Source organism: Diplotaxodon limnothrissa, linkage group LG11, assembly GCF_057381915.1.
Source record: "Diplotaxodon limnothrissa isolate DT_005_m linkage group LG11, D_limnothrissa_male_GT1.1, whole genome shotgun sequence".
Taxonomy (NCBI): Eukaryota; Metazoa; Chordata; class Actinopteri; order Cichliformes; family Cichlidae; genus Diplotaxodon; species Diplotaxodon limnothrissa.
In genome coordinates, this window is record NC_140606.1 from 201,403 (window position 1) to 228,322 (window position 26,920).

A 26,920-nucleotide genomic window follows, 5' to 3' on the forward strand; every position below is an offset into this window, starting at 1 on the left:
TGGGCGTCCAGCATAAATTTGGAACGGTCTATCATCCTCAGTCTCAGGGAAAAGTAGAAAGAATGAACCTAAATTTGAAAAACAAATTGGCAAAAATCTGCGCGCAAACAGGGCTAAATTGGGTCGCAGCCCTGCCGGTTGCGTTGATGACCATAAGATGTTCTGCTAATTAATCCACAGGTTTTACACCATATGAGCTGCAAACAGGGAGACAGTTTCCGGCACCTTGGACGGTGGGCTCGGTTGAACGGGACAAAAAGGGGAACCGGTCCCACGCAGACTACTGGAACGAGTTAAAGGCGCTTGTGTCCAATTTCACAAAACAGGCGGCTTGTAAAAGGGCCCACAGGAGAAGGAGAGGTCCCGGACGCGAAAACAGTGTGGCTGAGAGTCATCAAACGCAAGTGGAAGGAACCCCGCTGGATTGAGCCATATGAGGTATCGGCTCGGACGGCGACAGCGGTCCAACTGAAGGGGAAAGGCGACACCTGGTATCACTGGACGCAGTGCGCGGCCGCGCACGAGGGCTTGGTGGGGAAGGATCAATCTCCACCCATCACAGGTGAAATTGAGAGGCAGAATAAACCCTCACACCTGTGCAACGGGCCGACCGGTGGTCTACCCGGAAGGTCGAAGAAAGAAGAGCAGCCTAGGAGGAGATCGCCGTGCCAACGAAAAGGAGCGGTACCACACTGAACACCTAGAACAAGAGAGAGGCTCTGATAAAGGGCTTTGAACTTTTTACTACACCATAACATTCACATACAACCATGCCATCACAACAATCAGACACTGGTGATGAAAGAAGAGTTTCAAAAGCCATCACAATGTTCAAAATTATTATGAGTTTGATGTCAATTATGTTGCTAATCATGGCTATTTGTTTTTTGATTTGTTTGTTGCAGACCGACCCGGGAAACCAGTCTGAGCACGGAGGCCATGCCAGTCCGGCGTTGTTTGATACACAAATTATATCACGCGTGATCTATAGTGATTTAAAGCTGTGGGCAAGAGTGAAGCGCGAGGTCTCTGGTAAAAAGGATGAGTGTCTCAGCACATATGGTGGTTTAGAATTAGATTATGTTATTGGCCCCACAATTTCTTTTATGTTTGATCTGTGTGATGTTGTTAATTGTAGGGACGTCGGCGGTGCCTGGAGGGGATATAATGTGTGGCTCTGTTGGGATTATTCAGTGAGTACGCACTGTGAGAGGGGAAATCGTCCATATGACAGCTGGTGCCGTAATTGGGACCAGGTAAGGGGTTATACTGGGCAAAATTGGGAACCGTTAGAATTAAGATCAGAAAACGAGCTTAAACTACAGAGGGATTTTAGCCCCTCTGGAAACGCGTTAACCTTATCATTGGGGAATTGGCATCGCAAACAATCTATGTATTTGGTTCTGGGGGTGGAAACAGCGGGGGTTGATCCAAAAGGGTTAAGAACGCAAGAACGTAGATAGGATCAATTATGTTCACTATAATGTACTGAGACTCTCGAACCTGACCAGAGACGGCATGGAGGGGTTGGCGGAGCAGGTGGGTCCGACCTCGTTAATGGGAGTGCAGAATAGAATGGCCCTTGATATGTTGTTAGCGGAAAAAGGGGGCGTTTGTTCTATGTTTGCCGATCAGTGTTGCACCTTTATTCCAAATAACACTGCTCCAGATGAGTCGGTAACCAAGGCTCTGGAGGGCCTAAAGAGCCTTTCTGAAACTATGCATGATCACTCCGGTGTTGATAGTCCGTTGGAAGGCTGGCTGACCTCAGTGTTCGGACGGTGGAAGGGGGTTATCGCTTCGGTCATGTTTTCTTTGTCTGTTGTGGTGGGTATTATGGTTATTTGTTGTTGTTGTCTCATCCCTTGTGCCAGAAGAATGGTCAAAAGTATGTCTGTGAGGGCAGTGGACCCTGGAGTCATTACTCCAATGTCCATGATGTCAATGATGCATGTAGAACTGAATGTGTAGGCCAAGGAGGGACACAACTGTTTGTGACCTCTGGATTCTCCAGAGGTCAACAGAGGGAATTGTAGAATAAGGAGGGGATGTTTTTCTCATTATCATTTAATATTTTAATATGGCATTATTAGTTCATCAGAAGTATATAACCAGCTTTGCATTAAACATAAATTGACCTTACATTATCCTTTGCATTACAGTGATTGTTATAACTTTAGTTTGATCTTTTCCTTACAGGTACCAGAATAATAACATGATTTTCCATTGCAGATGTAACCATGATCATTCCATACACATTGCAGTTCGTTGCTTATTCTAGAGTTGTGCTCAAGTTAATTAAAGGTTAAAAGCTACAGCCAGCGCGAGTCTGGCTGATCTATGGAGGGCAAAGGCTTTGAGCTTGGAAGGCCGCACGCGCTTACACAGCACTTATAAGATGTTATTCTTGGTGATTTTGTGCTTAGTCATGTTTTAATATGTTTTAAGTAGAAATAGCTGATCCAGCAATATTCAGTTAATATTATATACTTGATTTAGAGCAATACACACTGATGGTCTTAATAAATGAGAGAGTCCTTGTAGCTGCCATGTTGTGTCTTAGCAGGGTACAGACGGTTCCAGGAGACGGGGGCAGTCAGTGTCTGCCCTCGGGAAGGAGACAATGTTATTCTTTGTGTTAAATAAAATTGTCAACATTGATTGTATTACACCTGTCACTACGCATGAAGGGGCGTTCTAATACCCTGATTTCATGAAACTATGGTGATGTGTTTTTTGAGACGAGATCTGAGATTGTCTGCATACAGTGTCCATCTCCCACGTGTGTGATCATTAAATCATCGTTTGACTCAACCCGGCCGGACCAGTATTATTATTGTGGGTTTTTGCTCTGGTGTACATTCCCAATATTTTGAACCTTAACAAGAGTTTGAATGAAAACAACGGAATTAGAATGTACAGAACAGAATTTGAATGAAAACAACAGAATTAGAATGTACAGAACAGAGTTTGAATGAAAACAAGGGAATTAGAATATACAGAACAGAGTTTGAATGAAAACAACGGAATTAGAATGTACAGAACAGACTTTGAATGAAAACAACAGAATTAGAATGTACAGAACAGAGTTTGAATGAAAAAAAAAAACAGAATTAGAATGTACAGAACAGAGTTTGAATGAAAACAATGGAATTAGAATAAAAAAAACTGAATTGAAATGTACAGAACAGAGTTTGAATGAAAAAAACAGAATTAGAATGTACAGAACAGAGTTTGAATGAAAACAATGGAATTAGAATAAAAAAAACTGAATTGAAATGTACAGAACAGAGTTTGAATGAAAACAACGGAATTAGAATGTACAGAACAGAGTTTGAATGAAAACAACGGATTTAGAATGTACAGAACAGAGTTTGAATGAAAACAAGGGAATTAGAACATACAGAACAGAGTTTGAATGAAAAAAACGGAATTAGAATGTACAGAACAGACTTTGAATGAAAACAACGGAATTAGAATGTACAGAACAGAGTTTGAATGAAAACAACGGAATTAGAATGTACAAAACAGAGTTTGAATGAAAACAACGGAATTAGAATGTACAGAACAGAGTTTGAATGAAAACAACGGAATTAGAATGTAGAGAACAGAATTTGAAAGAAAACAATGGAATTTGAATCAAAACAACAGAATTGAAATGTATAGAACAGAGATTGAATGAAAAAAACGGAATTTGAATGAAAACAACGAAATTAGAATGAACAGAACTGAATTTGAATCAAAACAATGGAATTTGAATGAAAACAACAGAATTAGAATGAAAACAATGGAATATTAAAACAAACAACAGAATTAGAATGAAAACAACGGAATTAGAATGTACAGAACAGAGTTTGAATGAAAAAAAAACGGAATTAGAATGTACAGAACAGAGTTGGAAAGTAAACAACAGAATTTGAATGTACAGAACAGAGTTTGAATGAACACAACGGAATTAGAATAAAAAAAACAGAATTGAAATGTACAGAACAGAGTTTGAATGAAAACAACGGAATTAGAATGTACAGAATAGATTTTGAATGAAAACAACGGAATTAGAATGTACAGAACAGATTTTGAATGAAAACAACGGAATTAGAATGTACAGAACAGAGTTTGAATGAAAACAACGGAATTAGAATGTACAGAACAGACTTTGAATGAAAACAACAGAATTAGAATGTACAGAACAGAGTTTGAATGAAAAACGGAAGTAGAATGTACAAAACAGAGTTTGAATAAAAACAATGGAATTTGAATCAAAACAACAGAATTGAAATGTACAGAATAGAGTTTGAGTGAAAAAAACGGAATTAGAATGTACAGAACAGAGTTTGAATGAAAAAAACAGAATTAGAATGTATAGAACAGAGTTTGAATGAAAACAATGGAATTAGAATAAAAAAACTGAATTGAAATGTACAGAACAGAGTTTGAATGAAAACAACGGAATTAGAATGTATTAATAGTCCATTGTTTTCATTCTAATTCTGTTGTTTTCATTCAAATTCCATTGTTTTGATTCAAATTCAGTTCAATGGAAAAACAATGGAATTTGAATCAAAACAACAGAATTAGAATGTACAGAACAGAGTTTGAATGAAAACAACGAAATTAGAATGAACAGAACTGAATTTGAATAAAAACAATGGAATTTGAATGAAAACAACAGAATTAGAATGAAAACAATGGAATATTAAAACAAAAAACAGAATTAGAATGAAAACAACGGAATTAGAATAGAGAACAGAATTTGAAAGAAAACAATGGAATTTGAATCAAAACAACAGAATTGAAATGTACAGAACAGAGTTTGAATGAAAAAAAACGGAATTAGAATGTACAGAACAGAGTTTGAATGAAAACAACGGAATTAGAATGTACAGAACAGAGTTTGAATGATATCAAAGGAATTAGAATGTACAGAACAGAGTTTGAATGAAAAAAATGGAATTAGAATAAAAAAAACTGAATTGAAATGTACAGAACAGAGTTTGAATGAAAACAACGGAATTAGAATGTATTAATAGTCCATTGTTTTCATTCTAATTCTGTTGTTTTCATTCAAATTCCATTGTTTTGATTCAAATTCAGTTCAATGGAAAAACAATGGAATTTGAATGTACAGAACAGAGTTTGAATGAAAACAACAGAATTAGAATGAACAGAACTGAATTTGAATCAAAAAAATGGAATTTGAATGAAAACAACAGAATTAGAATGTAGAGAACAGAGTTTGAATGAAAACAACGGAATTAGAATGTACAGAACAGAACTTGAATGAAAACAAGAGAATTAGAATGTACAGAATAGACTTTAAATGAAAACAACGGAATTAAAATGTACAGAACAGAGTTTGAATGATATCAAAGGAATTAGAATGTACAGAACAGAGTTTGAATGAAAACAACGGAAATGGAATGTACAGAACAGAGTTTGAATGAACACAACGGAATTAGAATGTACAGAACAGAGTTTGAATGAAAACAACGGAATTAGAATGTAGGGAACAGAATTTGAAAGAAAACAATGGAATTTGAATCAAAACAAGAGAATTGAAATGTATAGAACAGAGTTTGAATGAAAAAAACGGAATTTGAATGAGAACAAGAGAATTAGAATGTACAGAACAGAGTTTGAATGAAAACAACGAAATTAGAATGAACAGAACTGAATTTGAATCAAAACAATGTAATTTGAATGAAAACAACAGAATTAGAATGAAAACAATGGAATATTAAAACAAACAACAGAATTAGAATGAAAACAACGGAATTAGAATGTACAGAACAGAGTTTGAATGATATCAAAGGAATTAGAATGTACAGAACAGAGTTTGAATGAAAACAACGGAAATAGAATGTACAGAACAGAGTTTGAATGAACACAACGGAATTAGAATGTACAGAACAGAGTTTGAATGAAAACAACGGAATTAGAATGTACAGAACAGAGTTTGAATGAAAACAACGGAATTAGAATGTAGAGAACAGAATTTGAAAGAAAACAATGGAATTTGAATCAAAACAAGAGAATTGAAATGTATAGAACATAGTTTGAATGAAAAAAACGGAATTTGAATGAGAACAAGAGAATTAGAATGTACAGAACAGAGTTTGAATGAAAACAACGAAATTAGAATGAACAGAACTAAATTTGAATCAAAACAACAGAATTAGAATAAAAAAAACAGAATTGAAATGTACAGAACAGAGTTTGAATGAAAACAACGGAATTAGAATGTACAGAATAGAGTTTGAATGAAAACAACAGAATTAGAATGTACAGAACAGAATTAGAATAAAAAAAACAGAATTGAAATGTACAGAACAGAGTTTGAATGAAAACAACGGAATTAGAATGTACAGAATAGAGTTTGAATGAAAAAAACGGAATTAGAATGTACAGAACAGAGTTTGAATGAAAAAAAACGGAATTAGAATGTACAGAACAGAGTTTGAATGAAAACAACGGAATTAGAATGTACAGAACAGAGTTTGAATGAAAGAGTTTGAATGAAAACAACGGAATTAGAATGTACAGAACAGAGTTTGAATGAAAACAACGGAATTAAAATGTACAGAACAGAGTTTGAATGAAAAACGGAAGTAGAATGTACAGAACAGAGTTTGAATGAAAACAATGGAATTAGAATAAAAAAAACAGAATTGAAATGTACAGAACAGAGTTTGAATGAAAACAACGGAATTGGAATGTACAGAATAGAGTTTGAATGAAAACAACGGAATTAGAATGTACAGAACAGAGTTTGAATGAAAACAAGGGATTTAGAATATACAGAACAGAGTTTGAATGAAAACAACGGAAGTAGAATGTACACAACAGACTTTGAATGAAAACAACGGAATTAGAATGTACAGAACAGAGTTTGAATGAAAAACGGAAGTAGAATGTACAGAACAGAGTTTGAATAAAAACAATGGAATTAGAATGTACAGAACAGAGTTTGAATCAAAACAACGGAATTAGAATGTACAGAACAGAGTTTGAATCAAAACAATGGAATTTGAATCAAAACAACAGAATTAAAATGTACAGAACAGAGTTCATTCCGGAACTCTGAACATTCCGGAATTCCGAACATTCCGGAACCTTGGTGCATTCCGGAACTCTGAACATTCCGGAAACTTTGTGCATTCCGGAACCTTGGTGCATTCCGGAACTCTGAACATTCCGGAACTCTGAACATTCCGGAACACTGAACATTCCGGAACCTTGGTACATTCCGGAATTCCGAACATTCCGGAACCTTGGTGCATTCCGGAACTCTGAACATTCCGGAACTCTGAACATTCCGGAATTCCGAACATTCCGGAACCTTGGTACATTCCGGAATTCCGAACATTCCGGAACCTTGGTGCATTCCGGAACCTTGGTGCATTCCGGAACTCTGAACATTCCGGAACCTTGGTGCATTCCGGAGCTCCAAACATTCCGGAACTCTGAACATTCCGGAATTCCGAACATTCCGGAACCTTGGTGCATTCCGGAACTCTGAACATTCCGGAACCTTTGTGCATTCCGGAACCTTGGTGCATTCCGGAACTCTGAACATTCCGGAACCTTGGTACATTCCGGAACTCTGAACATTCCGGAACCTTGATGCATTCCGGAACTCTGAACATTCCAGAACCTTGGTTCATTCCGGAATTCCGAACATTCCGGAATTCCGAACATTCCGGAACCTTGGTACATTCCGGAACTCTGAACATTCCGGAACTCTGAACATTCCGGAACTCTGAACATTCCGGAATTCTGAACATTCCGGAACCTTGGTGCATTCCGGAATTCCGAACATTCCGGATCCTTGGTGCATTCCGGAACTCTGAACATTCCGGAATTCCGAACATTCCGGAACCTTGGTGCATTCCGGAACTCTGAACATTCCGGAATTCCGAACATTCCGGAACCTTGGTGCATTCCGGAACTCTGAACATTCCGGAACCTTGGTGCATTCCGGAACTCTGAACATTCCGGAACTCTGAACATTCCGGAACTCTGAACATTCCGGAATTCCGAACATTCCGGAACCTTGGTGCATTCCGGAATTCCGAACATTCCGGATCCTTGGTGCATTCCGGAACTCTGAACATTCCGGAATTCCGAACATTCCGGAACCTTGGTGCATTCCGGAACTCTGAACATTCCGGAATTCCGAACATTCCAGAACCTTGGTGCATTCTGGAACTCTGAACATTCCGGAATTCCGAACATTCCGGAACCTTGGTGCATTCCGGAACTCTGAACATTCCGGAATTCCGAACATTCCGGAACCTTGGTGCATTCCGGAACCTTGGTGCATTCCGGAATTCTGAACATTCCGGAACCTTGGTACATTCCGGAATTCCGAACTTTCCGGAACCTTGGTGCATTCCGGAACTCTGAACATTCCGTAATTCTGAAAATTCCGGAACCTTGCTGCATTCCGGAACTCTGAATTCCGGAACCTTTGTGCATTCCGGAACCTTGGTGCATTCCGGAACTCTGAACATTCCGGAACCTTGGTACATTCCGGAATTCCGAACATTCCCGAACCTTGGTGCATTCCGGAACTCTGAACATTCCGGAACCTTGGTACATTCCGGAATTCCGAACATTCCGGAACCTTGGTGCATTCCGGAACTCTGAACATTCCGGAACTCTGAACATTCCGGAATTCTAAAAATTCCGGAACCTTGCTGCATTCCGGAACTCTGAATTCCGGAACCTTGGTACATTCCGGAATTCCGAACATTCCGGAACCTTGGTGCATTCCGGAACCTTGGTGCATTCCGGAACTCTGAACATTCCGGAATTCCGAACATTCCGGAACCTTGGTGCATTCCGGAACTCTGAACATTCCAGAACCTTGGTACATTCCGGAATTCCGAACATTCCGGAACCTTGGTGCATTCCGGAACTCTGAACATTCCGGAACTCTGAACATTCCGGAATTTTGAAAATTCCGGAACCTTGCTGCATTCCGGAACTCTGAATTCCGGAACCTTTGTGCATTCCGGAACCTTGGTGCATTCCGGAACTCTGAATTCCGGAACCTTGGTGCAATCCGGAACTCCGAACATTCCGGAACCTTGGTGCATTCCGGAACTCCAAACATTCCGGAACTCTGAACATTCCGGAATTCCGAACATTCCGGAACCTTGGTGCATTCCGGAACTCTGAACATTCCGGGACTCTGAACATTCCGGAATTCTGAACATTCCGGAACCTTGGTGCATTCCGGAACTCTGAACATTCCGGAACCTTGGTACATTCCGGAATTCCGAACATTCCGGAACCTTGGTGCATTCCGGAACTCTGAACATTCCGGAACTCTGAACATTCCGGAATTCCGAACATTCCGGAACCTTGGTGCATTCCGGAACTCTGAACATTCCGGAACTCTGGACATTCCGGAATTCCGAACATTCCGGAACCTTGGTGCATTCCGGAACTCTGAACATTCCGGAATTCCGAACATTCCGGAACCTTGGTGCATTCCGGAACTCTGAACATTCCGGAACTCTGAACATTCCGGAACCATTGTGCATTCCGGAACCTTGGTGCATTCCGGAACTCTGAACATTCCGGAATTCCGAACATTCCGGAACCTTGGTGCATTGAAAAAATGGAGATCGAGGTAATGGACCTCACACAGGGGGAATTCACCCCCACCAAATCCAAGGGAGGCAGAAGAACAGCGCCCAAACCCCCGACAGCTTCACACTCCAGCCTGCCACGCACCACTCAGGATAGACTGAAATCCTGCGTGCAGACCCGCCTCCAAACGAGGAGAATTGAGGAATCCTCCCTGTCTCCTCCCTCTTCACCAGGTTCACCTATTCAGCAAACGCACCCTCCAACGAGACACCCGAACACGCAGAAGAAGACTGGAGTCTTCACATCAGAGAAACATCACTCATCATGGGTGATTCGAATGTGAGCACACTCCCATCCTTTTCAGCACCAGGAATACAAATGGACAGTTTTCCCGGGGCGAAATGGTGCCACGCACAAGCCCTTTTGGAAAAAGCGACCTGCGACGAAGATTTGGAAACACTGGTGTTATCTTTTGGCCTAAACAATAGGTCACAAAGAGACAAGAGCACACCGGTCACAGAGCTGAAAAAGGCACTGCAGACAGCCCAGGAAAGATTTCCTGAGGCTGACATCTACATTCCAGCTATTAACTTCTCCTCAGCTCTGCCCCAGAATGAGCAGGAAACACTGCTGCACTTGAACACTTTTATTGCAGGTCTGGACGAACACATACCTACTCTTCCTGCTTCAATGTTCCACACAGAAAAGGACAATATCCACTGGACTGATAAGACAGCGAAGTGTATGTTGGAGCATTGGAGTAACTATGTAAATGTGGTGTCCCCATGAATCCAGCCAACAGGGAGGGGGTAAGTTGTGACAATTGCAACAGTGTCATTAATTTATCTAAACACTTTCAGCCTTCCACTGCTCAGCGGACCCTTTTAAGTAGGGGCCTTAATTTCATTCCCACAAAAGGTCACAATAAAAATTTCCTATTACAATGTAGATACGACATTCAACAATACCACAGAAGGGTCAAATTGGCTATACATTATGGGGATAAGTCTGATACAGAACCCCAACCCTTCACTCCCAAATCTGATTGGTCTCCTCCCTTGGGCCAGCTTCCACATGAGGTGTCCACCTTGGTGAAAGCTGATTATGAATATTTTGATAATCATTTCCAGATTGACCGCATCAAACCTAACTTAAAGGGAGAAGAAACCAAAGCTCTAAAAGAACTAAGAGAAAACAAACAAATAATTATAAAACCGGCAGACAAAGGAAGTGCTGTGGTCATCCTGGACAGAGATCAATATTTACAGGAGGGCTACAGACAACTAAATGATACAACATACTACTCAAAATTGAAGAAACCCATCTATTTGGACACACTGCCTATTGTGGAGAAAATAATTAATAATCTTTATCAAAAGAAATTCATTAATATGAAACAAAAAAACTATTTATTAGGCTCCTCTGAGCCAAGAGGAAGGCTGTTTTATTTGCTACCCAAAATCCACAAAGACCCGGCAAAGTGGTCTGTACCATTCCAGGTGCCCCCCGGGCGTCCCATCGTATCTGACTGTGAAAGTGAAACATACCACACAGCAGAATACCTGGACTTTTTCCTGAATCCCTTGTCCACAAAGCATGATAGTTACATTAAAGACACATATGACTTTGTGGAGAAGGTGAAACAGGCAGAGGTACCCCCTAACTCATTTCTCTTCTCGATTGACATTGACAGCCTGTACACCAATATTGACATTAAGGAGGGAATGAACTCAATTAGGAATATTTTCCACAAATATCCAGAAAAGAAAAGGCCAGAAAAAGAATTATTACAATTATTGGAAATCAATCTGACAAGAAATGACTTTGAATTCAACGGGGACTTCTTCTTACAAATAAAAGGGACAGCCATGGACAAGAAATTTGCCCCAGCATACGCCAACATATTCATGGCTGAATGGGAAACTGCAGCCCTGGCAAAATGTATTAAAAAACCATTGTATTACTACAGGTTTCTTGACGACATCTGGGGAGTATGGCCTCATTCTGAACAAGATTTTGAAACGTTTCTAAGCACTCTGAATAATCACAATGACTCAATTAAACTTAAATCCACAATTAGCGACTCCACAATTGACTTCTTGGACACAACCACTTTTAAAGGCCCAAATTTTTCACAGACCCACAAATTGGACATCAAAGTGTTTTTCAAACCCACGGACACACATGCATTGTTGTTTAAAACAAGCTTCCACCCGAAACATACCTTTGCTGGTCTAATTAAGTCCCAATTATTGCGATTCCACAGAATCTGCACCCAGCGGACTGATTTCAGAGCAGCGACCAAAATTCTATTTGCAGCTCTCGCCACTAGGGGGTACTGTCGCTCTTTCCTTAGGAAATGTTTTAAATCATTCCTACAGACCAAACCCATTGATCTGACCCCTATCCTACCAGTGATTGTGACATATGCCCCATCAACATGCAAACTGATCAGAGTGATTAAGAGCAACTTTCAGGATCTTGTCCAGAAAACCCAATTGCTGGGTGATCATAAGGTGATAGCGGCCTTTAGGAGGAATAAAAACCTGAGGGATTTCCTCATTAAGGCAAAACTTTCACCTCTCTCTGAGCCCAAACTCAGAGACCAAGGGCAATTTTTTAAGCACCAAACATGGTTGCGCAGCTTCTCAAACGGAAATGTATTCCACTCACAGTGTAACGGTTCTCCACGCTCCAAGAACTGTGTTTATGTGATTACTTGCAGCGAATGTGGCATCCAATATGTTGGTGAGACAGGCAACACACTTCTGACCAGATTCACCCAGCACAGGTATAATGTGTTAAGGAAAAAGAACACACAAACATATTTGGTGAAACACTTCCTGTCACATGGCTGGAAATCTGTTAGAGCAACAGTGATACAGGCAAACCCCAGATGGACAGCTCAGCAGAGGAGGAAGGCTGAAAGAGGCTGGATTGCCAAATTAGACACTGTACACCCTAAGGGGTTAAATGAAAAAAGTTTTTAAAGGGACATAAAGTCCACACAATGTACATAATTGTCATTTATTAGTGTCTTGTTGTTGCTATGCTTGTTGCCATGCTTGTCATATTCATCATCATCATCGCTGTTACCGTCGTTCCACCTGTCTCTGTATGTATTTGCTGTAGCACCCTGACCATGAGATTTATCCTGAACCTAACCAATCCTAACCCTGCGCTGGATTTAACCTTATCCCTGATGCCCAGCCCTGAGTTCAATCCTGACCCTAACCACTTTGAACCCTATATTGGTTTGACCCTTGCCCCCAAAAACTTTCCCCCCCCCTCCCCTCTCTCCCTCTCTCTTAAACCACCCCCCCTCCCCTCTCTCCCTCTCTCTTACCCCTTTCTCTCGCTCTCCCTCCCTCCCTCCTCCCCTCCCTCCCCATCTGAAAGCCTCATGCCCAGGATGCTAAAACAATCCCTTCTCAGGGCACCAAGTTGGGGACATGGTTCCTTGAGCCGGGAGCAAGGATGGCCTGCGCATTGGTGCTCGATTGCCAAAGGCAATCGAGCCCCCATCTTACCTTCTCTAAACCCTAGCCACATGACTAATGCCCTATCTCTAGTCCCATCCCCAGCCTAAGCCCTGACCTTAACCCCAACCCCAATGCTGACCCCTTTGTGCAGGTACCCCAATTCCATCCCCAGTTGCGGATGATGATACCCCAAGAGAGGGAAAATAGAAACCCAAGAGAGGGAAAATTATAGATGGGCCACAAAGACAAAGAAATAAAGCCAAAGTAAAGACAAATATAGGCCAGAAAACAGGGACTGTCAAAGGAAAGTCAATGGAGGGGAGAAGAGTAAGGAGGGACTTTAAGGCAAAAGGAAGGGATGCAGGGATTAGGAGACAAAAGGAAGAAGGCAAAGAAAAGGTAGGAAAGGAGAGAAGGAAAGAAGGGAAGCAAAGGATTAAGTAAAAGTTAGCAGCAAGAAAAAGGAAAAACCAGAAAAAGAAAAAGAGAAAAACACAAAAAAAGAAAAAAAGCAAAGTGACGTACATCCGGTACTTTCAGCGGCTGCTGGAGGGAGGAGCCACAGCACATATAAAAGGAGGGGCAGAGAAGAGTCTCTTCATTTTAATTTGGCCAGCGACGCATGTGCACAGCCTGAAGAAGGCACAATCCAGCCGAAACGTAGCTACAGCCATGCGTCAGCACTAAAAAGTGTTTTTGTTTGTTGTTTTAGTTTGTTATTTTAGTTTGTTATTTTCGGGGGGGATTTCTTTTGATGTTTTTTCATTTAAAATATTGATTTACTGGCCTACAAATTGAATCCTAAAAATTGGAACATCCTAAATTTATAACCTAAAAATTGGATAATTTATGGATAAAAGAAGTTTAAAAACCTAAAAATTGGAAATAAAAACGACACAGAGACTAAATTCATTGAGCAAAGACAAATTTTATTAAAAAACAGTTAAAAACCTAAAGAACAGGACAAATAAAACACAAATTTGGCAAAATTAAATATAATTTGGTACTTACCTGAACCTAAAAAAGAAAAGGACGGTACTTACCTCAATTCGGACCTGGGGACTGCCGGATACGGTAGATGGGGTGGCGACAACGTAACGGGTCTCGGGAAGGGTCATGGTGCGGAGCGTGCACCTACTCCTGCCCTCCTCGTGCAGGGAGGAGTTTCAATTTCCCCTAACCTAACCCTAACCCTGATGTCAAATATGGCAGTTGAAATATGTTCAGGGATGGAGCCTTATCATATGTGTTCACTTTGGTCAAGGTCAGAAAATGTATGACAAAATGAGAGGCAATAAGATTTTCATGGCGAGTCATCGAAATTCACCGTGGCGCCACGGCCTCATAGTATTGTGAAAACTCAAAAGCTCCGCAATTTAACATGGCACAAGGGTGTAGTTGACACTGTCCAAATTTGAAGTTTATAGGACCAAATCCCAAGGAGGAGTTCGTTAAAGTACAAGGCATGGAAACGGTAAAATCAGACCCAAAATGTCACCTTCAATCCAAAATGGCGGACTTCCTGTTGGGTTTAGGACATTGCCATAATAGACTTTTTTGTTCGACTCTGAACGTTATATAGGTGTACCGACTTTCAAACGTGTAGGTCATACCCATACCGGGGGCTCGCGTTTTTCATTTTTCTAGGTGGCGCTACTGAGCTAATTTTCCCTGGCCATGTCTGGGAACATTAAAATACGTAAATTTTCACCAGACCTGACGCGTGTGCAAAATTTCATGAGTTTTCGAGCATGTTTAGGCCCTCAAACGGCCAATTCATTTGCCGGAATAATAATAATAATAATAATAATAATAATAATAAACAGAGCAATTACAATAGGGCCTTCGCACTGTCAGTGCTCGGGCCCTAATAATAATAAACAGAGCAATTACAATAGGGCCTTCGCACTGTCAGTGCTCGGGCCCTAATAAGAAACGGAGCAGATACAATAGGGCCTTCGCACTCTCAGTGCTCGGGCCCTAATAATAATAAGAAACGGAGCAGATACAATAGGGCCTTCGCACTCTCGGTGCTCGGGCCCTAATAATAATAATAATAATAATAATAATAATAAACAGAGCAATTACAATAGGGCCTTCGCACTGTCAGTGCTCGGGCCCTAATAATAATAATAATAAGAAACGGAGCAGATACAATAGGGCCTTCGCACTGTCAGTGCTCGGGCCCTAATTAAAGCTGCAAGCAGCGTTATGAGGGCCCTCGCACCCCCGGCACGTCGAGCCACTGCCAACACCTAAAACCAGCACGTCCGATCTGATGTCACATTGATGGAATTCATGCATTTAACCACCAGCTAACATTTCAACTCATTCATTCATGATTAGCTAGTCGTTCCACTAGGTGGCACTCTAACCATTATGTACAAATGGCATAACAAACATTTCCGAACTCGAGTCTCATTATGCCTGCGACCTTTGGGTAAGATTGGACATTGTGTTTTTGAGTAACAGCAGATTACTGCGTTTTGGCGAGTGATTGAGAGTCTACGTGCCGCCATAACCACCCCGTTTCCCTGAACGTAAAAAGCTTCGCAATTTAACAACACAAAGGTCTTTGGATTCCACACACTGAAGAATAGTGCAATCTGATGAAATCCCTTGGAGGAGTTCGTCAAAGAACGATGCCTGAAAAGAGGGGAAAATGTTGCCAAAATTGCACATTAATTTTAAAATGGCTGACTTCCTGTTGGATTTGGGATATTGCTCCAAGAGACTTTTTTGTACATCTTAATATCTTCCATAAGCTTACCAGGTTTCAGACTCATAGATAAAACACAGAGCAAGGGCTGATGTTTTGAAATATTGTAGGGGGCGCTGTGGAGCCATTTCGCGCTATTCAATGAAAATGATCACATGACAACAAAGCCTTCATCACATTGGAGGTGTGTGCCAAATTTCAAGCCTCTATAGACTTTCCAAGCCCCTCAAAAGCCACTTCATCTTTCATGGTGGACCGCGTTGCCACCAGGGTGCGCCGTTCAGTTTAAAGTCACAATTTTTGCACTGAAGCATCACGAGGGACTGATGGTGATATTCACCGCTTTTGAGGTGGCCACGATCAACCTGTGAAAATCAGTACAACAAAGTTAAAGCCATGACATTTCCTGTTGCCACTAGGTGGCGCTGTCCGTATTTCCGACAATGGGCACATCAATCTGTTCAGGGCGGGTCTGACATCATGCCTGTAAAGTCTGGTACTGATCAGACTGGATTTCATTGAGTTATACTAATTTGTTTCTTCATGGCGTGACATCAAAGTTCGCCATGCTGCTGGGGTCACACCCTTTCGCGAAAACTCACAGTTTTCACTGTAACCCAAGACCAACTCCTTAAGGCTTTCCTGGAGAAATTTGAGGCTGCAGATGTCACCCATCACTATACTGTACCCCAAAGTGTAAAACATGACATTTCCTGTTCCCACTAGGTGGCGCTGTCCTTGATGTCAAATATGGCAGTTGTAATATGTTCAGGGGTGGAGCCTTATCATATGTGTTCACTTTGGTCAAGGTCAGAAAATGTATGACAAAATGAGAGGCAATAAGATTTTCATGGCGAGTCATCGAAATTCGCCATGGCGCCACGGCCTCATAGTATTGTGAAAACTCAAAAGCTCCGCAATTTAACATGGCACAAGGGTGTAGTTGACACTGTCCAAATTTGAAGTTTATAGGACCAAATCCCAAGGAGGAGTTCGTTAAAGTACAAGGCATGGAAACGGTAAAATCAGAGCCAAAATGTCACCTTCAATCCAAAATGGCGGACTTCCTGTTGGGTTTGCGTCAATGGGCCCACAGACTTTTTTGTTCGTCTTGACATGATACACATGTGTGCCAAATTTCATACATGTAGCTCAAACCGTGTGGTCGTAGGGCTGCATTTAACAAGGCATAGGTGGCGCTCTAGAGCCATTTCCCAGTGCTCATATGTAAAACCATTAAAATACAAAATTTTTCACCAAACCTGGCATGTGTGCAAAATTTCATGAGTTTTTGAGCATGTTTAGGCCCTCAAAAAGGCCCTTGTTTGGGGTGAATAATAATAATAAGAAACGGAGCAGATACAATAGGGCCTTCGCACTCTCGGTGCTCGGGCCCTAATAAGAAACGGAGCAGATACAATAGGGCCTTCGCACTCTCGGTGCTCGGGCCCTAATTAAAGCTGCAAGCAGCGTTATGAGGGCCCTCGCACCCCCGGCACGTCGAGCCACGCCCAACACCTAAAACCAGCACCTCCGATCTGATGTCACATTGATGGAATTCATGCATTTAACCACCAGCTAACAATTCATCTCATTCAATCATGATTATAGTTGTCCCAGTAGGTGGCGCTCTAACCATTACTGACAAATGGCATAACAAACATTTCCTAGCTCGAGTCTCATCACGCCTGTGACCTTTGGGAGAGATTGAACATTTTGATTTTGAGTGACAGCAGATTACTGCTTTTTGGCGAGTGATTGAAACTCCACGTGCCGCCATGACCACCCCATTTCCCTTAATGTAAAAAGCTTCGCAATTTAACATCACAAAGGTCTTTAGATTCCACACACAGGAGATTGCATCAATCTGATGAAATCCCTTGGAGGAGTACGTCAAAGAACGGTGCCTGAAAAGAGGGGAAAATGTTGCCAAAATTGCACATTAATTTTAAAATGGCTGACTTCCTGTTGGATTTGGGATATTGCTCCAAGAGACTTTTTTGTACATCTTGATATCTCCTATAAGCCTACCAGGTTTCAGATTCATACATAAAACACAGAGCTGGGGCTGTGGTTTTGAAATTTTGTAGGGGGCGCTGTGGAGCCATTTTGGGATATTCAATGAAAATGATCACATGACAACAAAGCCTTCATCACATTGGAGGTGTGTGCCAAATTTTAAGCCTCTATAAACTTGCCAAGACCCTCAAAAGCCACTTCATCTTTCATGGTGAACAGCGTTGCCACCAGGGTGCGCCGTTCAGTTTAAAGTCACAATTTTTGCACTGAAGCATCACGAGGGACTGATGATGATATTCACCGCTTTTGAGGTGGCCACGATGAGCCTGTGAAAATCAGTACAACAAAATTAAAGCCATGACATTTCCTGTTGCCACTAGGTGGCGCTGTCCGTATTTCCGACAATGGGCACATCAATCTGTTCAGGGCGGGTCTGACATCATGCCTGTAAAGTCTGGTACTGATCAGACTGGATTTCATTGAGTTATACTAATTTGTTTCTTCATGGCGTGACATCAAAGTTCGCCATGCTGCTGGGGTCACACCCTTTCGCGAAAACTCACAGTTTTCACTGTAACCCAAGACCAACTCCTTAAGGCTTGCCTGGAGAAATTTGAGGCTGCAGATGTCACCCATCACTATACTGTACCCCAAAGTGTAAAACATGACATTTCCTGTTCCCACTAGGTGGCGCTGTCCTTGATGTCAAATATGGCAGTTGAAATATCTTCAGGGGTGGAGCCTTATTATATGTGTTCTCTTTGGTCCAGATCGGACAATGTATGACAGAATGAGACGCAATACGATTTTCATGGCAAGTCATCAACATTTGCCGTGGCGCCACGGCGTCACCGTATTGTGAAAACTCAAAAGCTCCGCAATTTAATATGGCCCAGGTGTGTAGTTGGCACTGTCCAAATTTCAAGTTCATAGGACTAAATCCCAAGGAGGAGTTCGTTAAAGTACACCACCATGGAGGCCGTGGAGACTGTCAGAAAACGACTACAAGAAGACAGCTCATTGGAAGACAGGACCAACTTCACACCCGATCAGATTTGCACACTGTTAGACCTCTGCATTACCACAACATATTTCAAATACAACGAGGGTGTCTACAGACAAAAACATGGCTGTGCCATGGGCTCCCCCGTGTCACCTATTGTAGCCAACCTTTACATGGAGGAGGTGGAAAGAAAGGCTCCTGGCTCTTTTAAAGAGAGAGTACCCAGCCACTGGTACAGATATGTAGACGACACCTGGGTCAAAGTCAAAAGACAAGAAGTGGAATCCTTCACTGAGCACATTAATGCCGTGTATAAAAACATCAAGTTCACCAGGGAAGACACAAAGGATAACTGTTTGCCTTTCCTGGACTGCGCTGTGCACATTGAAGAGAATGGCAACCTCAATATTGAAGTTTACCGGAAGTCCACACACACGGATCAGTACCTCCTCTTTGACTCCCATCACCCTCTGGAACACAAACTTGCAGTAATCAGGACCCTACACCACCGGGCAGAACATTTTCCCTCCAACCCTGAAGGGAAAAGAAGGAACACACATGTAAAGGAAGCACTTAAAACATGCGGTTATCCTAATTGGGCACTTATAAAGTCAGCAAAGATGCACAGAAAAGAAGATCAGACACCAGCGAGGGAGGATAAGAAAGACAAACGCAACAACATTGTCATCCCCTATGTAGCCGGTGTATCAGAGAAACTCAGGAGAGTTTTCTCCAAGCACGACATCCCAGTGTACTTCAGACCCAGCAACACACTCAGACAGAAACTGGTTCACCCGAAAGACAAAACTCCAAAACACAAACTTAACAATGTGGTGTATGCTTTACAGTGCAGAGAGGAATGCCCAGACCTCTACATCGGAGAGACCAAACAGCCACTTCACAAGTGCATGGCACAACATAGAAGAGCCACCTCCACGGGACAAGACTCAGCAGTTCATCTGCATCTAAAGGACAAAGGTCACTCTTTTGAGGATGCCAACGTTCACATTTTGGACAGAGAGGACAGATGGTTTGAAAGAGGAGTGAAAGAAGCCATTCACGTCCACTGTGAGTGACCATCTTGGAACATAGGTGGTGGTTTACGACACCAACTGTCTGCCATCTATAATCCAGTTTTGAAATCCCTTCCCAGACACCTTAACGCCCACTCACATCCTGGGCCATCTGACCTCAGGAAATCACATGATAGGGTGGGGCCAGGTTGCACAATGAGCTCACCCGAAACCCTGGCTGATTGGGACCCACACCCGCTTTCACACCTTGGCTCATGTGATTAGGTGGTGGATCATCAGGGGGTCCTTTGTCCCTCTTTGGGGGGAAACTCCCACTGGGTTTAAATCTGGGACTCTCCACCATGAAAGGTGAAACGTCTTCAAGAAACTCAAAGAAGCCCAGATGCTTTTCTTTCCAAGCTCGTTAGACTACGATGACCTGGACCACACGATGACTACAGACAGTACATGAAGTATTTTTTTAAATAAACAAAGACATGACTATAACAACTTTTAAAAGTAATTAAGAGTCTAATTATCCACTCAAATGTAAATAAAAGTTCACTTGAAAGCTGTATAAAGGTTACTTGTTTATACAATAATATAAGTCACATTTCAAATGATCATCTGTGGAAAAGTTTGAATCCTGACCTGAGAGTTTCCACTGCACACTGTGAACTCTTTAGTCCAGCAGAGAGAAGCTTCACTCCTGAATCGTGCAGGTCAGAGTTACTCAGGTCCAGCTCTCTCAGACTGGAGGACTGGGAGGTGAGGACTGAGAACAGAGCTTCACAGCTTCTCTCTGACAGGTTACAGCCACTCAGTCTGAAAAATAAAAGACAATCTATAAAACAAATACTCATGTAGAGTTTGTTAATATATTTCACAACATTAAATCTTGACTTTCTATTTTTAAAGGAAACATTAACATACTAAGATACAACATAATTTGGATGATCTTTAATTAATAATTCTAACAACAAACTGTTTTCTGATCTGACCTCAGAGTACTCAGTTTACAGTTTAAACTTTGTAGTCCAGCAGACAGAAGCTTCACTCCTGAATCCTGCAGCTTTCTGATATTCAGGTCCAGCTCTGTCAGACTAGAGGGCTGTGAGCTGAGAACTGAGGACAGAGCTTCACAGTTTTCCTCTGAGAGTTCACAGATGTTAAGTCTGAAGATAAAAACACGAATAAAGATTGTTGTTAAAGTGTAATCAGGGTGCAGAAGCTTATTTATTTATTTATGGACAAATCAAGTGTGTGATCATGTATGAGTTGTATAGTTTTAATGTTTTATTTGGGAACAGAATGGTGTGTATGTGTAAATTTGGTGATGGAGTTTTTATTATGAATGAATGATGAATTTTTATGAATTATTATGTCTATTTTTATGCTTAAGGACAACAGATGGAAATTAGCCCTTGGCTATAATCTGGTATGTTTACATTCATGTAATTTATTTTTTACATTTATGTTCATTAACATGCACTGTCCTAAATAAATAAATAAATATTGTCTTGTGGATAAAGTTTACCTTTGCTGGGTAAATTGTCGATTATTTTTGTCAATCGATATAAACAAAAACAAACATCAAACATATAAACAAACAGAACTAAACAGGACACAAACTGATCTGACCTCAGAATATTCAGTTTGGCGTGTGGACTCTCCACTGTAGCAGACAGTAGCTTTACTGCTGAAGCATTCAGGCTGTTGGTACTCAGGTCCAGCTCTCTCAGACTACAGGACTGGGAGCTGACCACTGACAACAAATTTTCACAGCCCTCCTCTGAGAGGTTACAGCTGCTCAGTCTGAGAGAGAGAGGGAAAAAAAACCAAAACAAAAAAAACAAACAATATATGTGATCAAATGAAATTTGTTTATATGTTGAACCCTTTTTTTTTTTTTAAACCTATGAGACTATGAGTGCTACCAATCCAGTGCACGCAATTGATACCTTGATGGTACCTTGCTCAGGGAAACCTCAGGGTATCTATTTGGTGGATTCGACCCCCGACCTTACGATCATGGGGCGATCACTCTGCCTACTGAGTTAATAATTCTGTGTGCACTATCATACAATATTAACTAAAACAATTATTTTAGAAAATTTTACTAATTCAATAATCATTGTGCTCAGTACCTCTGTACTGTGAGTAACACTGGATTTTAAACACTAGCTGTATAAAACTCTTCCTGTTAAAGGTGTGTATAAAGGAGATGAGCTGAAACTAGGGATGGGTATCAAAAACCGGTTCTTGTTCAGAACCGGTTCCCACTGTTTCAATTCCTTGGAATTGTTTGCCATTTTCGCAAACAATTCCCTTATCGATTCCAGTCGCCCCAAATGACGTCACCATGTTGCGGAGCATCATTTACCTGGCAGGAAACATGGCGGCTCAAACGCTAAAAAGTTTGGTTATACTTTACGAGAACGGAAGACAACAGGGCAACTTACAATACTTGCAAAGTAGATATTTCATTTAAGGGAGGAAACACTACGAATATGCAAAAGCATTTGCTCACAAAACACGCGATAACCTTAAATGAATGTCATGTTTTTAATTCTGCTCCGGACTCGTGAATCTCAACCCAGCAGCAGCGGTAACGTTTGCACGTCCTCTCCCGTTAATGCGGCAGGTAAATAATCAACTGACATTGCATGTTATGTTAGCGCGATCTGCCTTATTACAAAACCTGCCATTACTGTGCGCTGCATTTAGGTGACCATGATGAGAGAGACAGACAGAGTCTGGCTGGCGCTCGCTGGCAGTTCTCGCTGCAGTCTACCGGTAGCGTCTCCTTTCAGGCCAGGATAGACGAATGTCACCGAGCAGTGACTAAGTTTGTGGTAAAAGGCTTGCACCCATTTGCCACAGCAGATGCCCCGATTTTCGGTAAGTGAATGTGTTTAATTGTAGGCAGGGACATTACAGGATATTCTTGTGTAATTGCTACAGAATAATTTATCTTATACTTTGTTATTGCTACAGAAGAATATTTATTTTACATTTACAATTTTTTTTCCCCAGGGACCCTGTGACACCCCATTGAAGAGCCATAGGCTGTGGATCTCTTAAGATCTCACTGCTGGGTTTGTAAGGCCATGTTACTCCTAAATTTCTATCTTGTTCAAAGAGAAGATATAAAACAGAGTTCTAAGCTAATCGACCTTAGTGTTCTCCTTTTTTTAAAAAAAAAAAAAAAGAATTGATAAGAGAATCGATAAAGAATCGAATTGTTAAACAGAATCGAAAATGGAATCGGAATTGTGAAAATCTTATCAATACCCATCCCTAGCTGAAACACAGACTTCATGGAGAATGTTTGCTGTCAGGATATATCAAAGACAAAGGAGAGATCCATCCAGTCTCTTCCACTAAGCCCACACAGGGACAGACAACCACTCTCACTCACACCTTCATGAAGTTTAGATCACCAGGTAACCTAACTGCATGTCTGTGGACAGTGGGAGGAAACTGTGGAGGACCCAGACAGAACCCACTTTAATTCTGTGGGAACACTGGTTATGGCAACCTTACAGTTAGATATGAATACTTTCAAGAAACAGGACCTTAGAGGCAATTTAATTTATGAAGCCCAAGTTTTTCCCTAATAAAAAAAGGGAGAGTGTGCACTGAAAGTGAGATAAAAAAAAAAAAACTGCTTGAGTTGGAGACAAGTGAACAAGCTGTGGATAATGAACCTGTCAGAGGGAGCTCATGTTCCTTTTGGCTGGGTCTGGATTGTACTTTGAAAGTTACAGACAAAAATGTGTCAGAAATGCGGTAGTGAAACATTAAAACTACCATATATTTACTGAGTGACTGATGATCATCTAATTCGCTATTCTTATTTTTTTTAACTGTTCTTTGAACTCAGCATTTCTGATTTATTTCCCATGATTTTAAGATTTTTATTGATTATAAGATTTTAAGCGATCAATTTTAGCAATGAGTTCATATTTACTCACAGAGCTTTGTTGGAGGCTTTGACCACTGGCAGCAGCCTCAGAAGAGCCTCCTCTGAAGTAGAGTATTTCTTCAGGTCAAACACATCCAGATCTTTTTCTGATGACAGTAAGATGAAGACCAGAGCTGACCACTGAGCAGGAGACAGATTAGTGTAGGAGAGACGTCCTGATCTCATGTACCATTGGATCTGCTCCACCAGAGAACGATCATTCAGTTCATTCAGACAGTGGAACAGACTGATGCTTTTCTCTGCAGACAGATTCTCACTAAGCTTCTTCTTGATGTACTGGAATGTTTCCTTATTGGTCTGTGAGCTACTTCCTGTCTGTGTCAGCAGACCTCGTACGAGAGTCTGATTGGTCTGCAGTGAAAGACCCAGGAGGAAGCGGAGGAATAAGTCCAGGTGTCCATTTGGACTCTCTAAGGCTTTGTTCACAGCACTCTGGCAGAAGTGTGTCTTGCTGATTCTCCTTTTTCAGACTTCTGGGAGGTTTTTTGTTCTTCCAGCAGATTTTCTCCAGAGTTGATGAAGGTCAAATGGACATGAAGAGCAGCCAGAAACTCCTGAACACTCAGATGGATGAAGCAGAACACCTTGTCCTGGTACAGTCCTCTCTCCTCTTTAAAGATCTGTGTGAACACTCCTGAGTACACTGAGGCTGCTCTGATATCGATGCCACACTCTGTCAGGTCTGATTCATAGAAGATCAGGTTTCCTTTCTGCAGCTGATCAAAAGCCAGTTTTCCCAGAGACTCAATCATCTTCCTGTTCTCTGGACTCCAGTGTGGATCTGTCTCAGCTCCTCCATCATACTTGACCTTCTTCACTTTGGCCTGAACCACCAGGAAGTGGATGTACATCTCAGTCAGGGTCTGGGGCAGTTGTCCTCCCTCTCTGGTTTCCAGCACATCCTCCAGAACTGTAGCAGTGATCCAGCAGAATATTGGGATGTGGCACATGATGTGGAGGCTTCGTGGTGTCTTGATGTGGGAGATGATCCTGCATGCCTGCTCCTCATCTCCTCATCTCTTCCTGAAGTACTCCTCCTTCTGTGGGTCAGTGAACCCTCTGACCTCTGTCACCATGCCAACACAGTCAGGAGGGATCTGATTGGTTGCTGCAGGTCGTGTGGTTATCCAGAGGCGAGCAGAGGGAAGCAGTTTCCCCCTGATGAGGTTTATCAGCAGCACATCCACTGAGGTGGACTTTCTAGGGTCAGTTATGATTGTAGTTTTGTGGAAGTCCAGAGGAAGTCGACACTCATCCAGACCATCAAAGATGAACACAACCTGGAAGTCTTCAAAGCTGCAGATTCCTGCTTCTTGGGTTTCAGTAAAGAAGTGATGAACAAGTTCCACCAAGCTGAACTTTTCCTCTTTCAGCACATTCAGCTTTCTGAAAGTGAATGGAAATATGAACTGGATGTCCTGGTTGGCTTTGTCTTCAGCCCAGTCCAGGGTGTATTTCTGTGTTAAGACTGTTTTCCCAATGCCAGCCACTCCCTTTGTCAGCACTGTTCTGATTTGTTCATCTCTTCCAGGTGAGGCTTTAAAGATGTCTTCTTGTCTCATTGTTGTTTCTGGTCTGTCTGGTTTCCTGGATGCTGTTTCAATCTGTCTGACCTCATGTTCATCATTGACCTCTGCAGTCCCTCCCTCTGTAATGTAGAGCTCTGTGTAGATCTGTTTCAGAAGGGCTGTGTTTCCTGCTTTAGCGATCCCCTCAAACACACACTCGAACTCATTCTTCAAGACAGACTTGAGTTTAAGTTGACACCTTTGAAGAGTTTCTGGATTAAAAACAGAGATGATTAGTCTACTATACATTGCCAACAACTTATATGTCCATTTATTTGCATCTTAATAACTTTTGCTTAAATCTCATTAGATGTTTGTGTAGCATATGAGTTATACTTTTGAATTCCACCAAACCTGCTCTGTTTAATTAAATGTTGATTCATTAAATGTTGGATTCTTGACAATAATAACAGTGACACCTCGAAATCAAGCGTGGGGATGGTACTGGCTGCGAACCATTGCACCTTCAAATACAACCATGTGTACAGGAGTGTTGTTGTTGTGGATATTTTTATAGTTAGGGAAGAGTATCCCCAGTTCTCTGTTTATGTATATACCTGTATCTGTTGTTTTATAGAATGGTTGCATTGAGCCATCATTACCATCTGTTGCACAGGTACTGGACAGAGATTTAATTTAACTTATTTTTTCCGATAAAAAAAACACTGTAAAATTCAAGACTTTGTGTATGTGTGTATATGTATATGATGACCCCCCCCCCCCCCCCCCCCCAACATCCCTTTTGAATGTATGTCAGCATAGCTGGAGATAAGTCACTGCCACGTTGCTCTCAGGTAATGAAAATTTATTAAGACCTTATGCTGCAATTTGGAACATAGCTGACTTGCTGCATTTTCGTCTGTTGTTAACGAACTTGTTGGGCATAAGTTTTGTAGAGGGCGGAGTTTGCTAATTTAAGTTTTTTTTAATGTGTTTTAGCCCGAAGATGCAGCTGTAACATTAGCATGCCAAGTTAGCCTGGTTGCTAGTGGCAGGTGAAAGGAATCGCTGCGGTATTCTATTAGAGAGATTAGAGCACACTGTAAGTATTACAGGTACTGTGCTGCAGTGGTTTGTATCATATCTATCTAATAGACTCCAATTTGTACATGTAAATGGAGAGTCCTCTTCACACACTGAGGTTAATTATGGAGTTCCACAGGGTTCAGTGCTAGGACCAATTCTGTTTACATTATACATGCTTCCCTTAGGCAGCATCATTAGAAGACATAGCATACATTTTCACTGCTATGCAGATGACACCCAGCTCTATCTATCCATGAAGCCAGATAACACACACACCATTTAGTTAAACTGCAGGAATGTCTTAAAAACATAAAGACCTGGATGGCCGCTAACTTTCTGCTTCTTAATTCAGATCAAACTGAGGTTATGGTACTCGGCCCTGAAAATCTTACAAATATGGTATCTAACCAGATTCTTGCTCTGGATGTCATTACCTTGGCCTCCAGTAACACTGTGAGGAACCTTGGAGTCATTTTTGACCAGGATATGTCCTTCAACACAC

The 26,920-nt window shown here is 41.5% G+C and overlaps 1 pseudogene; it reads right to left on the reverse strand.

Moving 5' to 3' along the window:
- Positions 1–20,459: 20,459 nt before the first annotated feature.
- LOC146622162 (protein NLRC3-like) lies at positions 20,460–25,872 on the reverse strand (annotated as a pseudogene).
- Between the last annotated feature and the right edge of the window lie 1,048 nt (positions 25,873–26,920).